At 35.1% G+C, this 17,657-nt stretch overlaps 1 protein-coding gene across 2 annotated transcripts in view; it reads right to left on the bottom strand.

The window, feature by feature from the left end:
* FBXO8 (F-box protein 8) overlaps positions 1–17,650 on the bottom strand; it is a 44,107-nt gene extending 26,457 nt beyond the window's left edge. Inside the window, exons 1-2 of one of the 2 annotated variants that reach the window (XM_077779672.1) lie at positions 17,404–17,650; positions 14,660–14,844 (exon numbers count right to left, since the gene is read on the bottom strand). The gene's annotated coding sequence lies outside the window, so the exon portion shown is untranslated. The remainder of the gene's footprint in view (positions 1–14,659; positions 14,845–17,403) is intronic. The other variant, XM_077779671.1, reaches the window with a different exon arrangement.
* Positions 17,651–17,657: the final 7 nt, after the last annotated feature.

The raw sequence follows: 17,657 nt of genomic DNA, 5'->3' as shown, positions 1-17,657 counted from the left end.
AATCCCCACACCCCACCAAAAAAAAAAAAAAAGATATATAGATCACAAATAAGTATATAAATAGACGCTCCACACCATGTCTTATTCTACAATCTCAAATGAAAACAATAATGAGAAACTAAATACCATATATCTTAGAATACATCTTGGAATACTTGCAATCCAAAACACTGACAATACCAAATGCAGGCAAAGATGTGGGAATGCAAAATGGTACAGTCACTTTGGAAAACAGTTTGGCAGTTTCTTACAAACCTAAACATGCTTTTACCACATAATCCAGAATTTGTGACCCTTGGTATTTACCCAAATTCATTGAAAATTTATGTCCACATAAAAACCTGCAAAAAAACGTCTATAACATCTGTCGTCAAAATTATCAAAACTTGTAAGCAACCAAGATATCCTTCAACAGGTGAGTGTATAAACTATGGTACATCCATACACTGAAATGTTTTAGGACTAAAAGAAATGAGCTATGAAGCCATAAAAAGACACGGAGGAAACTTAAATGCATATTACTAAGTGGAAGAAATGATCTGAAAATGCTACATAATGTACACAATTGGAATAATTATTTGACATTCTGGAAAAGGCAAACTACAAAGAGTAAACATGATTAACACAGAAAAATTAAGAATATCAACAAAACTTGTAAGGAATTTTAATTTTGTTTAATGTTTAAATACACCATGTCATAGTACAACATAAGCATAACTTAATTTTGACAAACCTTAACATTTTAAGATTCAAAACCATAAAGAAAGGTATTTTATTTCCATCATGGCTATTTCTGTTTATCTTAGCAAGAAAGTATCTAAAATCATGTTGCCTGCCAAGGTCATTTAGCATATCTTGTCCTTTTTGATGATTACTTTTATTTTTATCTTTTGCTTTTGTACTACTAAATGTAAATAATACAACATGGTAACTACAATATTTGAAATCTCAAGATTTAAGGCATTTAATATCAATTTCTGTGTATTTCCCCTACAGCATCTTTCTGGTTAAGCAGCTGTTAAGCAGCTGTTGTTACTCTCAGGGATGTTGCTAGGGAACACAGAATCAGGGTGATTTCCCTAGGCTCTGGACTTTAATGGGGATCACTTAAATTGAGCACTGGATAATGTGATTCAGAAAGCATCCAGCAGGTAGAAAGAGGTAAAGCTAGCAGCTGGCTCTTGGGTTGGGGGGTGGAAGTTTGAGGCTCATGTAAGCATAATTCAGACAAAGGAAACTGTATTTTCTATTTTCCTACTGAATAATGCCACAAATTATCCTCTTGGAATGTCCCTTCCTCTTTAGAGAAGTTCTTGATACTGGGCAAGAACATAAAATGATAAACCACTTGCAGAAGATTAATATCATAAATTCATGCTTTGGGGAAAGGAAAGAGTGTTTATAGAGATTCATCCCCACTCCCCATCTTCCTTAGGATAACAGAGATGTGGAATGTGGGTGGTACTTTCAGAAAAGTGATAAAAAACTCTCACAACAACATGATATCCACTGCAGAAGCTGTGAAGTTAGTCATGGAGGGAACACAATGTTGTGGACTCTGAAACCGAACAGTCTTGAGTTTAAATCTAGACTCCACTACTTATTACTTACTCCTGTAATTCACTCGTCGGGTGAATTTACTTCACTATTCTCAGCTTTAGCTTCTTTATACATTATGTGATTATTTGCATATTACATAATAGTAGTATCTATAGTTCAAAAGGTCATTGTATTGAATGAGATAACGTTTATAATGTTCATTCCACAGCTAACAATCAAGAAAATATTAGTTATTTGTTTGTTGTAAAAAGATTTTCATAAAATGAAAATGATGACCACTTTGGTAAAACTTAATGACACTTCAGTTGTCTAGATGTTATGCCTGCTGAATAAACCCATTTGTTCATGCTGATACATACAATTCTTCACCTCTTTTAGATACTTCTTAGTTTGGCCATGGTTATTCTTTTCCTCATAAATGTAATTGTTTATACTAATGCCCAAACCAACCAACCAACCAACCAATCAAGTAAACCCAGACCTGAAGAACAAAAAACCCTGTATTGTGTCCACTAAACAGTTTCAAACTTCAGCATGCCTTAGGATAGTGCCACTTACATGGCCTGAAACAGGTCCTTGGGTTATTATTAGTAAACCATCCACATCTGGTTCTAAAAGAGATAAAATATGATAGTTTCATGCTGGGGTCTTACATGATTTCAAATTCCTGAAAATAGATATCTGGACTGACTTCAAAGTACAAAATCTTCAGACATGTCTTAAAGTTCTAATAAAATGTTAGTATAAAGATTTTCGAAATTTAAAAATAGCGTTATAAAAGATACAACACTGTCATTTGTTCCAATTATTCAGTCAAAAAATATCAAGCTGCACAGTGTATTCACTGAATGTACAAAGAGTTTAAAATTGAAAAAAAATTAAACACCAAAGATGTCTGTATATTTGAAATAAATCGTTTTGGTATAAATATAGATTTTGTGATGAAATCGCTGCTGATAATTTTGTTCTCTCAAAACAGGTTGAGGAATATAGAGACTTACTTCTGGAAACAGTACTCTTAAGAGCATAGTCTATTTTAAGAACAAATAAAGGAAATTAGGGAGTGTGTAATTAATGGTAGTTCCGTGTGATAAAGTCCCAGCATACAGTGAATTAGCAAATACTAACCCATTGTTCCTAGCAGATATACGCCGTTAGGTTCCTGCAAGCCTCTGGCCACATTTTTGCCAACTGATCAATACATAATCTTGTTTTATGCATGTTTCTGTTTAAAGGCACATTGTTTAATTGACATTGTTATTCACGAAGATTGAACTCACCAAACCTGATCAGAGATCATCTAACAAACACAGGCATTTTCTCCATAAAGCACCATCATAGCCTTCTTACAGTTAGCAGTAATTGAGTGGGGGGGAGCATTTTTAACAGTGAAATAATCAACAAAAAAGGACAAAAACGTAAGAATGTGCCACCATATAGATCATAAAAAGGACACTTGTTTACAACATGAGAGCTACAGCAAGAAAGCAGAGCACTGCCTTAATTTAACCTTAGCTGGGAAACGGCACCTCACGGATGTAAATTTTCTGCAGGTCTGTACATGTCTGAGAATGACTGTGACAGTGCCAAGGGTCCCAATTTGGGCAATCGAAAAGTTAAATTTTAGTGAGTATGAGAAATCACAAATACAAAAATCTGTAAATTAGGAAAAGGACTGTAATTAATACTATTGAAGAAGTCCCATACCTTTTCCTCCAGATTTGAATTTGTTTAAAGTTTATCATGTTCAGGGAACTTAAAAAATTCTTTCTAAGGACCTTCAAAATGAAACCAAAGATATTTTCTCTTGGTCTCCAAAGGTAGAAACAGTGCTTCATTATTTATCATCTGAGAGAAATAAATAAAAATTTCATAATTATAAACATTATGGAAAAATTATACTGATAAAAATTCCATACAAGCTTTCAAAACTGAAATTCTTCCTTTTAGAAAAGAGAAAAAATTATAGAAAAAAATCAAGGCAAATAGGATGCTATATTTTCTTATGTTTCAGAATGATAATAAAACAGACACTTATAAATATTTAGATACTATTTAGGGAGTGTGAATTTACATTTTACGGAAAATGGTCAATGCAAACTAAAATAAATCTCAGAACTCCTTTTTAAATTGGATGAAGAATCTCAGATGAAGCAACGGCCAAACATGCAAATGGATATTATTCAAGAATCTGTTTCCTGGAATTATGCAAACATGGCTATCAATTTACTTTATCCTGATTATTTTAATACAGTGGTCAAGTAATGTTCCTATGTCTCAGAGCTATTACATACTGTTTTAATGTAAGGAACAAATATTTATGTTCAATTCTCCACCACTTGCAGAGGTAACTCACGTTCATGCAAATGTCTCACGTGGACTGAAGACTCAAAAGCCTGGCACTACTGGATATGGGATGGGTAACCAACCTGAGCCGTTTTGAACACTCAGTGGGACTGTGGATAAATACGTCATGTTAGCTGAAAGAGACAACTATTTTACGAATTTAACCTTATACATAAGGATTTCCTATTTCTGTTTATTATCTTACACTTCAGATTTAACTTTGTGTTCCTAAAGTCCTATGCAACCATGGCACAGTAGCTGGAATAAAAGAAATGGGAAGTTAACATGACCTCAGGAAGATGCCAGCATTTTTCAAAAATAAAGTCTTTGATGAATATTTACCAATAAGCATGAATAAAGCTTCTTGCTTAGGCAAAGGTCCATTTATAGAGCAAACAGCCACTGTCACTTCTAAATCATCGGTTTCACCTCTACCAGACAACACTTTAGGCATGTTACATCCAGGATTATTATGTGCATATGGTGCTTTTCCTTCCAAAAGAGCTCTTTCAGTATTACATAGCTTGATTTTAATATTCTCAACTCTAAAATTAGTTAGATTCATGCTAATATGGTTTCAGAAACAGGTTTTAAGCCAGGAGCAGGATAAATATATATGGCAGGGTACCCTCCCATTAACATGATCTGAGAGACATCTATTGGATAGTAGATAAAAGAAAGAATCTTCTAACACATTTTTGGAAAAACCTTTTATGGGCAACTCCTAGAATCTTGTTAAAACTGTAAGCATGAGCGCATATATGTATCACTTTTCCCTCCTATTAAAATAAGAATAAAAAAGGGAAAGCACAAAAGCCTGAAAGAGAAAGAAAACAGGCTGTTGACTGGACAACACATTTGAATGGATTTCTGTAATATGACATTGGAAGGAGTAGTGGTTACTAGTGAAGCCATGAAGAGGAAGAGAAAGATAGTATGGAATAGGACATGGAGTTAATTAAGCAGAAGCTTATCTATCCTGCAGAACCTTCAAAAGGCTTTCAAGGGTCCAAGGCACGGTAGAATTAAGGAATTAATTCAGAGTAAAAGGAGGAACAAAAATCAAGGGATCACTGGGTCACTGTTCCCTTTCTTATTCAATATTGACAAAAATTAGCCCCTTTACAATCTTTATAAATATTAAGAAATAAAATACAACAACAGACCATAAGCTATCCCTCAACACACACACAAGTGTCTTGAATGACTGGAGGCATCTACTCCAACTGCTTTTCCTGACCCAGGTTAAATGAAGAAGCATTTCCTCTAAAGAAACTGAACCCTAGAGAAAAGATTCCCTTTTTAATATTTATAAGCAGTCCAACATAATGGCTATCAAACCAATCTTCCCAAAGCAAGGGCCACCAACTTCATATAGGTACATACATCTATAAATAAACCTTTCATTGTCTCAAAGATCCAATATTCAATCACTAAAGTATGACTAAAGCATTTGCACAATGATTACTTGGCTGTTTTTTTTCCTTATTTTATCCAGTGACTTTTCAGCAAAAGTTAAAAGTTAATTTTAATCTTAACCTAATAAATAAAATCATAAACTCTAAATATTACATATTTGACAGCAGGCTTAGAGAAGGAACCCACGGAAGCTCTATGATGTAGAAACATGGCGGAAGGGTACATCTTTCTCCCAACTTTAACCTTTCCAGTCCTCTTGGACATCCTCAAGGGTTATGCCGAAAAACCATAAATCACTGTTTCTTAAATGCAGATTATCAATGTCCAGTGAGCTAAAAGATAATCAACACAAAACAAAAGCAATGGGATATTATCAAAAGAAATGTTAGGAGCTAGTGTTAAAAAGCTCCTATTGGCCAAACCATAGGGAAATTTGAGCATCAAAATAAAAATAAACACAGTAATGGATTACAATCCATCACATAACAAAAAGAATCCATGTGTTTACATTTACAATAAATAAATATATAAACAGAGAGATAAGAAAAGTCTTCTTTAAGGAATGCAGGGGTGTTAGAAGAAATCATCTTACAATCATCACAGGAATAATAATTCTGGCAAAGATTATGAGTGGATGCTGTATCTAGACTTTGATAAAGAATGGAATATGTATAGTGTCTTCCAAGATTCTTCACATATTACTCATAAATTACAAAAAAGTATGAGGATTTCATATAACCAAATGATCAAAATTAACATTTATCAATAACAGACAAAGTATTTCATGTGCCTCTGGCCCTAATACACTGAAAAGGACATGGCATCAATTATGCAATATTCCTGCCAAAAATGTATGTGTTCACTGAATCTAACCATGAGGAGTATCAGAGAAAAACAAATGGAGTCTATTAAATGATAGAACTTTTCTCTTCAAAAATGCCATGAAGTCAAAGAAAGGCTGAGGAACAGTTCAGGGACATTGTTGGGTTAACTGAAAAACTAAACATATGGACTAAAGATTGGATAAAATATTGTTATCAATGTTAAAGCTCCTGAATTTGATAACTGTACAGTGGCTCTGTCATAGTACATTAGTGTTCTCTGGAAACACACTTCAGGCATAACATACTCAACGTAGTCTCAAATGGTTCAGAAAAATAGTAAAGTCTATCTCTGTAAACAGAACTTTGGTGTGGAATCCAGGCATGTGAATTTGACAAAACTCTGTTTGATATACACTCAGTTTAAAAATTACTGCTCTGGATTTTACTGTAGTACAGATGGGAAACTATTAATCAGGAGATAAATGCCCAGAATTATGGATTAACAGTATTAGGAGACTATTATCAAGGAAAACACCCAAACAAGCAAGAATTATTTTTGCCATTTTTGGGGCGCCTGGGTGGCTTAGTCGGTTAAGCGTCCGACTTTGGCTTAGGTCATGATCTCGCGGTTCGTGGGTTCGAGCCCCGCGTCGGGCCCTGTGCTGACTGCCAGCTCAGAGCCTGGAGCCTGTTTCAGTCTGTGACTCCCTCTCTCTCTGACCCTCCCCTGCTCACGCCGTCTCTCTCTCTCTCCTAGAAATTAAAAAAAAAAAAAAAGAATTATTTTTGCCATTTTTGAAAGAAATTTTTATTTTAAAGAATGGAGGGGGCGCCTGGGTGGCTCAGTCGGTTGAGCGTCCGACTTTGGCTTAGGTCATGATCTCATGGTTTGTGGGTTCGAGCCCTGCGTCGGACTCTGTGCAGACAGCTCAGAGCCTGGAGCCTGTTTTGGATTCTGTGTCTGCCTCTCTTTCTGGCCCTCTCCTGCTCACGCTATCTCGCTCTCTCTCACAAATAAATAAAACATTAACAATTAAAAAAAAAAAAGAATGGAGAAAATATTTTAAAGAGAGTAGGAAAAAAACCACCATTTTTATCTCATTTTGTGCTCATATTTAAGACTTGGCATTAATGGCTGTTTTCTCTCCTTCTGTACATAAGATTATGTGGGTAATACTCAATAATTTAAATATTACACAATATATTGTTTTTATACTATAAAACGCTTTAGTACTTTCTCTGTGCTAACTACTGTGTTAAAGCTTTTATATGTTATCTCATTTTAATCCTCACAATAATCAAAACAGGTAGAGATTATTGTTCTAATTTTATAGCTGATGAACTATCACCCAGAGAGGTTAAGAATCTTTGCCCAAGATCTCATAGCTGGCAAATGTAAAATTTAGGATTCAAGCTTGGGTCTATCTGAGTCCAAAGCTTTTATTCCTAACCACCAAACTTTATGCCCAGAACCGTTAGAGCCCACAGATGGCAAAGGGAATCTACCATCTGTTTCTTCGGCACTGGCTCTCCTCTTTTTCCTGTCCCTGCTTATTACCTTCATTGTTGTTCCTGGTTGCGGCATTTCTCACAGGCTTTGATGAGAAAACCAGTCTGGTGAAAACTCCCAAACAGAATCTGATTCACCTCTCCTCTGTGGTCCTCATTTTCCTCATCAGTAACATCACGGATCATTCTTATCCCATGGGACTTACAGGGTCTAACATTTAGAGAACCTAGCCCATAGTCAGTAATTCAGAGTAACAGGTGGTTTTGCGGTCATTCTTTCTAACCTTTAAAATGATAATCATACGTTACTTTTCCCATTTCAAATGAACCTGATTATTTTGGATTTAATTACTGAGTAGTTAGAGTCCTGCTTCTAAATGTCATTAATTTAGGATGTGAGAAATTTGGAGAGATGCCATTTACCTCTGCTAGGTGAATATATAAAGTAAGAGAAAGATTCTAACTTTGCTTAGATTGATACACTGTATATAAAAACAAAGTTTGACAATTAAGGCCAAGTACTTAGTCATCAGTCAGTGAGAACAGAGATACTTTTTTGGCAGTTAAGTACTACCATCATCTTTAATCACTATCAATGTTTCCATATATGAGAACTTTTAAGACTGCATGGGAAGATTCAACATGTCAAAGTCTCTTTTGGTAGTACTACAAAATAAATCTGTCAATTATAAGAGGAAATTTCTGCCATAGATCTTTAGAACATCAATATCACAAGTAACCTAAATTTTAAAGTACTTTGTGAATAGCATGGTAACTTATTTGATCTTTAAAATTAATGTTACAATTGTTGAGATTCATATTTGTATGCATATTTCTTAATTACGGAATACTAATATGTATTCAAACATGTTCGTTAAGACAATACTTTTGGAACAACCTATCATACTGTGTTTTTTTTTCAAGTTTATTGTATTTAATATATTAAAAGAAATAAAATTTTAAAAATGTATACATACCTAGTTTTATCGTGCTGTTTCACCGCACTTTGCGATACTTAGTTTTCTACAAATTGAAGGAATGAGGCAAACCTGCATCAAGCAAGTGCATCAATGCCATTTTCCCAGCAGCATTTGTTCACTTTGTGTCAGTGTCACATTTTGGTAATTCTCACAATGCTTCAAACTTTTTCACTATCGTATTTCTTATGGTGATCTATGATCAGTGAATATGAGTCACTGAAAATTCAGATGATGGTTAGCATCTTTTAGCAATAAGATATTTTCTAACTAAGGTGTGCACATTTTTTAGATATAATACTATTGCACACTTTAATAGACTACAGTACAGTGTAAACATAACTTTTATATAAATTGGGAAACAAAAAAATTTCTTTGATTTGCTTTATTGTGGTATTCTGTTGATTGTGGTCCGGAGCCAGACCCTCAATATGTCTGAGGTAGGCATGTATACAGGCAGTCCTTGCTTTGTATAGCATCGTGCTAACTACTGACAGTGACCATGGACTGTGAAAAGCTCTAACATGCCCATTTCAGTTACAATGGTACCATGCAGAGTAAGAACTGAGTATAAGTACTAAGACGAGGAATTGATTCCAAACAATAGGCTATATGGATAAATCCAGTACCACAGTGCCTTATCCCTATAAAGTGCTCAGTAAATATTTGTTGAGTGAACAAATGGATGAGTGGTACACAATAATAAAAAACTAAATTAGATGAACCGACTTAAACTTCGCGTATCTCTTAAAAATTAACTCAAATTGGATCATAGACTTAAATGTAAAGCATACAATTATAAAGCTTTTAGAAAAATTCATAGAAGGAAATCTTAAGGATCTAGGACTAGGCAGAGTTTTCAGACTTGACATCAAAAGCATGATCCATAAGAGTCAAGACTGATAAAGTATATCTCTATAATCAAAAACTCTTCCTCTTTGAAGGCCTGTGTAAGGAAGGTGGAAACACGAGCTATGTAGAGACTGAGAAAAAATATTTGGAAACCACATCCTGACAAAGGACTAGTAGGACTAGTATCTAGAATAAACAACTCTCAAAACAATTTAAAAAAATCAAACAAGTCCATTGAAAAAGGGGAAATGGATACTTTGCCAAAGAAGATATAACAAATGGCACAGAAGCCAGTGGTAACATATTCTACGTCATCACCCAGGAGGGAGGTGGGTCTAACCGTAAGAGGGCAGTATGAGGGGTCCCTGTGCTGGTGGAGCTGTTCAGTACCTGCACTGTGGTCCTGGATGGTTGAACCTGTGAATAATTTCAAATACCTATTTACACATGGGAGTGAAAACAAAACTAAGTTATATGAATAAGACTGACAGACTGTATTCATATCACTGTCTGGTCTGCGATAGTATGGTTCAGTTTTGCAAAATGTCCCCATCCATGGAAACTTGTCAAAGTGTATAAAAGATCTCTCTGCATACCTCCTACAACTGCACGTGCCTCCACAAGTACCTCAAAAAGGGAGAGGGCAAAATTGTACACTTAAAATGGGTGAATTTTATGATATGTGAATGATAAAGCAATAAACTCTTTAAAAAAAAAAGAATCAGAGAGAACTAATGCCTGCTTTAAAGAAAATGATGAAGGACACAGCAAGTCGTGTCATTTGACAAATAGTAACTATTTTAAATTTCAGGACATCCAACTAGTTTTTAAAAATCTATAACCTATGAATCATCTCTGACTTCATGGACTTTCCTACATGGTCAAAAGAAGACATGATCAAGGAACACAAATCCTGAAAGATATAAATCCTATGTTCTATTTACATAAGATACATCAATAATGGGGTAGAACATAATTGGGAAGCGGAACTTGGTGGCCCAGTGAGTTAAGTGTCCCACTTCGGCTCAGATCATGATCTTGAGGTTCGTGAGTTCGATTCCCATGTTGCTCTCTGTGCTGCTGACAGCTTGGAGCCCGGAGTCTTCTTTGGATTCTGTGTCTCCCTCTCTCTCTGCCCCTCCCTCTAGCCAAGCTCTGTCTCTCTCTGTCTCAAAAGTAAATAAATATTTAAAAAATTTTTTTAAATAATTGGGCAAAGGTATAAATGCTTAAGAACTAGTATTTGTGTGACTCCTCCCTGATCTAATAAAAATGTAAGTGCAAATTACAATAAAAATTGGCATAATTACTTATTAAAAATCAAAGTACATAAACTTAATTTGAACTGCTTCAAATAATCTTATTTCTAATATGTACAAATAATGACTATTTTTTAAAAGATTTTAATATTAAGTATCAAATACTATGATTTTAAAACTCAAAGTAAGTTTTGTTTAAATCTTTTTTCTTTTTTCTTCTTAAAAACCCTTGATCTATTAAAATAACAACAGTGACATTAATAATACATACATTGATGAGTTATTTGGAAGAGCCTATTAAAAAAGTTTTTAGGCCTTTTTGGTTTTAAAAATTTATTTCTAGTTTTATTTTGCTGAGATTAGAGAATGTAGGCTATATGATGTATGCTTGAGAGAAATTTGTAAGTTTTCTCAACACTGTTATAATGGAAAGTGAATTTAAAGTTACAGCTCCAATTATGCCATATGCTGTGTGACCTTAGATATTTCAAACAAGGTTTGTGAGCTTCTGTTTCCTATAAAATACAGGAAATCACTCCTGTCTATTCTACAGGATTGCTTTAAGTTGTAACTGAGGTGTGTGTGTGTGTGTGTGTGTGTATCTCAATGTGTGTGTATATACATGTATATTTATATATATGCATACTTTAATTGGTAAAGCAGTATGTAGATCATGACTTTTTTTCTAATGCAAAGATCAGAGAAACAACACTTTTCTGACAAGATTTTAGATGTAATTTTCTCATTTTTACCAAGTGAAAAACAGTTTTAGTCAAAACAGAGCACAATGGCACTTCCACCTAGAAGTCAGTATAAATTAATCACCAACTATACTAGTTCCCAACTCATTAAAGGTTATAAGAACCATAATACTTTTCTAGTCCAGTAGACGGCTACATTTCTAAGATAGTATTCCTGACTGACTGTATATGTAATGTCTTGTTCTCCTTTCAAAAGAGTATTTCCACAAAGGAGTAAGATTAATTTATTTTAGTAATAGATGTTGCTGTATCTAATATACAGCTTATCTGTAAAATGGTAAGCAGCTTTAATCAAAGCGTCCCTATGTAAAAAACATCAAATGAAATACTATTCTATAAGAAAAGGTTACTGAATTAGTGCTTTTAGTAATTCCATGGCACTAAACATTCAAATAGCACATGCTTTTGGAGATAATTCCAGATAATATAGAATATTCGGCTTACACATCATTTAGGTAGAAAATACACTGTGGAAGATGGGAAGAACAGAAATGAGTTTGAAGGCATCAAAAAAGCCTACTTCTTTAAATACTTTTGTTTGAAGCAAACCAATTCCATAGATTTCTTCCTGAGGAAACACTGCTAATCACCTGTTTGTGAAGACTGACAGGTAGATAATCTCATTAAAATAATTCACTATAGAAAGTTAGTTTTCTTCAACAATTCCTAAACATCTGACTAGTGGAATTCAGAAATAAAATATTTCCTATCTCAGATAAAGATCTAAAATATGTACCAGAAAAGGTATTTCTAAAATGTTAATCTTATTACAACTTAAAGGTGAGGAAATTCACTTTAATCTTTTGAGAAATTTAACATTCTTCAATTAGATAGTAACTACTAGAATTTGGTTATTTAAGGTTTTTGATTATGTTAGGCTATCATCTTTCAGTGATATCATGTGATACTACTCAATGGCATAAGAACATCAGAAATTCTGTGAGAAAATATTTTCTATAAGACATTTAGAATCAAAGTGGCAGCCCAGCTTTTATTTCTCCAATTCCAAAAGATTGGACCACCAAAGTAGAACACACTGGGTGGAGAAATTAAAAAGAAAAGAAAAAAGAGAAGGAAAATGTGATAACCAATCACATCCCTAAAGCTGAATGGCAACAATTGAGGAAAAGAAGGGCAGGTCCACAAGGAGGTCTTTCGAAGGAGAAAAGGGAAATAGCTAAGCATTAAGAGGTCACAAGGTACTTTAAACACATAAAAAAAAAAAAAAAACCCACACTCATTAAATTTAAAGATCTGGTCTGCAAGAGCAGTTTTTTGTTACTAAAAGGCATACCATTTGTAGTTTTTTTTTTTAATTCAAAAAGATTTACAATATTACTTTGGTTTCTGAAGCTTTTTTCCAGTTCTTTAATTTGATTCTATAATGAGGGCCACCAAGCGGCATCTAAACAAATCTAAAAATTAAAATGTGTCATTTAAATGTAACCAAAAAAAGCTGAGAATTTTAGCCTTATTTAATTTCTTTGGCTTGTTTTGCAAGAAATGTTCCGCTGTTTTATTTTAGCCTTTAAGTAAAATAACTTCATCATATCTAACCTGTTTTAACTTTCAAATAAAACCAAGTATTATACTTCTCACCTGCAGTATTGTTAATTACACTGGCTCTTACTTGACAGCAGGATTTACTCCAGCCACTGAAATCAGCAACTGCCACAGCAGCATGTCNCCACCCTGCCTTGAGGCACACCACGCTCCGTGCTCACTAACCAAAATGTCCACTGCTATGACAGTTGAGGAATTAAACATAACAAAACAAAAAACTAATTCTCACTGAATTGCCATTGGACAAATAAAACAAGAAATTAAAATATTGAGGGCTGCCTGAAGACAAGGAAAGACAGAAATGAGCTAAGAAAATATCTAGTAATGAAAAGAGACAGATAGAAAATATAGATTTATTCGGGCCCTTTCTCTTTATTAGCTGTATTGGAAAAGTCACTTAAATTTTGAGGTCTCCGTTTCCTCACCTGTAAAACAAGAGTTTTCAACCTGATGATCTATCTTAAGGTCTTTTTAGCTATAAAACTCTATGATTCTATAACAATGGGGAAAAAATCCTAAAAAATAAAATAAAATAATAAAATAAAATAAAATAAAATAAAATAAAATAAAATAAAATAAAATAAAATAAAATGAAGAGGTGATAGACTGTGTGTAAAAGCATCTGTTCTTTCCACTCTTTTCCCATGTTCATAACTTCTACAAATCACTACTCAGAATGGGCAGATACAGATTCTCCTAATACAGCTCACTTGCTAAAATCTTGTTCCTTCATTCAGAGAGTTCATGAAATCCTGTGGAATCTATTCCTGAAAAACCACATGAACACAGAGCTAAACTTCCTTAATCTAATGCCTAAAACTGAAACCACAAATATCTTCCTTCATTTCTGTCACTAAAGTACTTGCCACAAATACGATGTAAACTTGTTCAAGCCAGGAAGTTTTAATTTTATAGATTCTATGTCAATAAATTTGCCAGAAAAACAAAATGACAAGGAAAAAACAAATGGGGAATGGAAATTTTGAGAAGTCAATATATTTCATTAAAATATTGCATTTGTGTTAAAATTATTAAGTAAATAATTCAATGAAAAAGCAACAGGAGTTGGATGTGTATTTACTTCACAGACTTCAGTATTAATGACTTTGATGCATTATCACAAGCCAGCCAAGGGATTAGCCTCAGTTTCCAAATTTGAATCAAAAGCCAGAATAAAGATAGTTGTACATAGCACTTGGTTAAGTACTGAACTATAAAACCAGAAGTTTGAGTAATTTCAATGTACTGCTATCAAAGAAGATAATCTCTTGGTGACTCAATGGTTTTACATTGTGAAATAAGGAAAATGAATATCTTTTAATCTACACAAAAGCACATTAAGCACACAAAAATTCCCTATAAAATCGATCATATACAAAAAATTATAATGCCTGTTTCAGCCTATTTAGCAGTTATTACTATAGGGTCTTCTGCAGATAGGAGTTTTCAACTGTATTATTTTCCCAAGCATCTGTTAAAAATTTTGCATATAAGAACCTAAAATCACATTAGTTAACTGGCTGTAACCTACAATAAATGAAATGTTAGCTTGACAGAGAATCCCAATTTAAAAGCCAAAAGTGGGGCACCTGGGTGGCTTAGTCGGTTAAGCGTCCAACTTTCACTTAGGTCATGATCTTGCGGTTCGTGGGTTCGAGCCCCACGTCGGGCTCTGTGTTGACCGCCAGCTCAGAGCTTGGAGCCTGTTTCAGAGTCTGTGACTCCCTCTCTCTCTGACCCTCCCCTGCTCACGCTGTCTCTCTCTCTCTCTCGCCTAGAAATAAATAAAACATTAAAAAAATTTTTAAAGCCAAAAGTATATTTTTGAGATTTGACACATGGAGGCTAATGTGAAATACTTAAGGTATAAAAGATACATCTGAATAACACTTTACTACCGGGTAAGGATTTACAACATCTTTCAAACCTGGAAGAAATTTTATAGTAGATCACAGCCAAAAGAGTGTCACGACAAATCCTGAAAGCCTGTACCTTTAATTCCTAATAAGCTTATGTGATTCACTGACAAGCCTGAACCTTTAATTTCTAATATGCTTAGGCAATTAGGTTGTGCTGGTGATGTACAACCAGGAAATGCTGATAGAGGTGGTTGGTACCTGCCACCTAATAACGCTGAAAAACAGACCAGGAAAACACACTTCTATTCTCAGATTCACCTCTCCCATCCTCTCCCACAGAAAAAGTGCCACTAACTTGCATTCTTTCTATACCAGAAAAGTATACCTTTAGCTTTTCCTAACCTCTTTCCTCCTTCAGAGCTATCTTTGCTCACACTTATTTTGATACAGTTTCAATTATATAAAACGGTAATGTGTAAAAATTACACAATCTCCAGCTGTAATATGCTCTGCTCATGCAGACCCTAAAAATACAGAGATTCCTCTCACGCATGTTGTCCACCATGCAGAATTTCCCAAGAAAAATAGTAAGCTCCTCTTCAGGTACTTAGTAGGAAAAAACACAAAACAAAACAATTTTATCACAGAGAGCTAATGCTTGCATAAATTTATTTCTTTACAAGTTGACATTTCTCCTTCTCTACTGCATTTCTCTTGGATCCATTTTTGCTCAGTAATTGCCATCTATTAACACTTCAATTTTTAATGTTTATTTACTTTTGAGAGAGAAAGAAAAAGAGAGAGAGGAGACAGAATGCAAGCAGGGGGAGGGGCAGAGAGAGAGGGAAACAGAATCTGAAGCAGGTTCCAGGCTCTGAGCTGTCAGCACAGAGCCCGACACAGGCCTCGAACTCACAAACCTCAAGATCATGACCTGGGCCAAAGTCAGACGCTTAACCGACTTAGCCACCCAGGTGCCCAGGATCCATTAACTCTTAAAATTTATCAGCCAGGCTGTCTGTGTTAGGTAGCCTTGCGGATGGCCCCCAGAGATCCTTGCATCCTGGAACTGGTGCCCTTACATAATCTTCCCTACACTGACTTTTGGTTGGATTTACTGAGTCACTTCTACTATAATAGGACAGTAGTGATGAAATACCACTTCAGAGATTAGGTTATAAAAACGACTGACATTCTTGAGTGCTCTCCATTCAACTGCCCACCCTATGGGAAATCAGCTACCATCCTGTAAGGCAAGTCTATGGGAAAGGCCATGTGGTGGAGAGCCTAAGCCTGTCAACAGCCATGTGAGTGCGAGTGTAAGCATGGAAGCCGACCCTCCTACCCCTCAGGGAAACCTTCAGATGAGATCAGTCCCCAACTATAGCCTGACTACAAACTCATGAAAGACCTTGATCTGAGAGGCTCTCCACCTAGCTGTAACCTAAGTTCTGACCCACATAAACTGAAAAAATGTTTATTCTTTTAAGCTGCTAAATTTGAGTAATTTGTTACTAAGCAATAGATAACTAATATAGTATCTCATCAGACAAAATATCAAGTTAAAGTGAATAAAATCAGCAAGTTTTTTACTCAACTTGAAAAACAGAATAAATTTTTTTCTACATTCTCAGATCTGCTCACTTTTGTAAGCCATTTTGTTAGGGGGGTAAAAAACCTCCTGTCTCATAAATATGGTTACCAAATCCCAAATATTAAAAGGAAAGCTGAAATGGAAAACATACATTTAATTTCACTTTGCAGTAATAAGATCATGATATGTTGAACTGGAGAGAAACAGCTAAGATCCTTGAAAATAAAAATTCAACTTGTTAAAAACAAGTTGACTCCCTTATTAAATTACTAACCACATACAGAACCTAAAAATATCAAAAAAGTTCAACGAGGATCGGAATTATTTTATGTAATTTCACCTAATCATATTATATTGAAACTCCCACCATAAGAGAGTACAGATTAAAAACGTGCCAATTTTATAACACAAGTCTGACTTCTGAAGCAATTGGCAAATCCATCATAACCTAAACTAACAAGTGTTTGCATTCACATTACTAAAAAGTAAATAAAGAACAGAAGACTGTACCTATGCATTAAGAAACCACTATCTGAAAAAGCAATACTTGGGCTAGAAAAGAGTATTCCTTTCCATTTCTTGCATTTATTTCATGATGAGGCCGGGTCACCACCTGGGGTCCCAAGTTCACCTATATACTCCAGTGGCCTAGAAACATAAGGAACACACCTACTCCCGCCTCTTGATACGGATTCCACATTTTAATAAGCTATCACGGCTGTCGCTCAAAATGCTGTGCACGGCTATTGGTCCCAAAGTCTTGCTGGTTGACAAGTTTCTGCCAACTGGCAAGCACCCGTTGTCTATTCCCGAGAAGAAAAGTAAAGGTATGCAGAGAAGAGAAGCAACTGCTCTGGTATATCTAGGCTGATGCTTGTACCTGAGCGACCTGCGATCCCACCGCCGCCGCGACGAATCGGTCTCTGGGCGGGGGCTTTTTTAAGTCACAAAGAAAATGGCTCAGCCGGGAACTGGTGCCCAGGCCATGGAGTTCCAACTTTACTTGTTGACGCCGGTAGAGGTGACAGCAGTAAGAATACCAGAAGCAGCCCAGGATTTCTCTGAACTCAGCGCGCCTCAAGCTGCAGCAGCCAGAGCAGCGGTCGGCCCGACTTTTGACGTTTCCTATTGTTG

Source organism: Crocuta crocuta, unplaced genomic scaffold, assembly GCF_008692635.1.
Source record: "Crocuta crocuta isolate KB4526 unplaced genomic scaffold, BGI_CrCroc_1.0 scaffold158, whole genome shotgun sequence".
Lineage (NCBI taxonomy): Eukaryota > Metazoa > Chordata > Mammalia > Carnivora > Hyaenidae > Crocuta > Crocuta crocuta.
The sequence above is the reverse complement of the archived record's forward strand: the minus strand, read 5'-3'. Positions and strand labels throughout refer to the sequence as shown.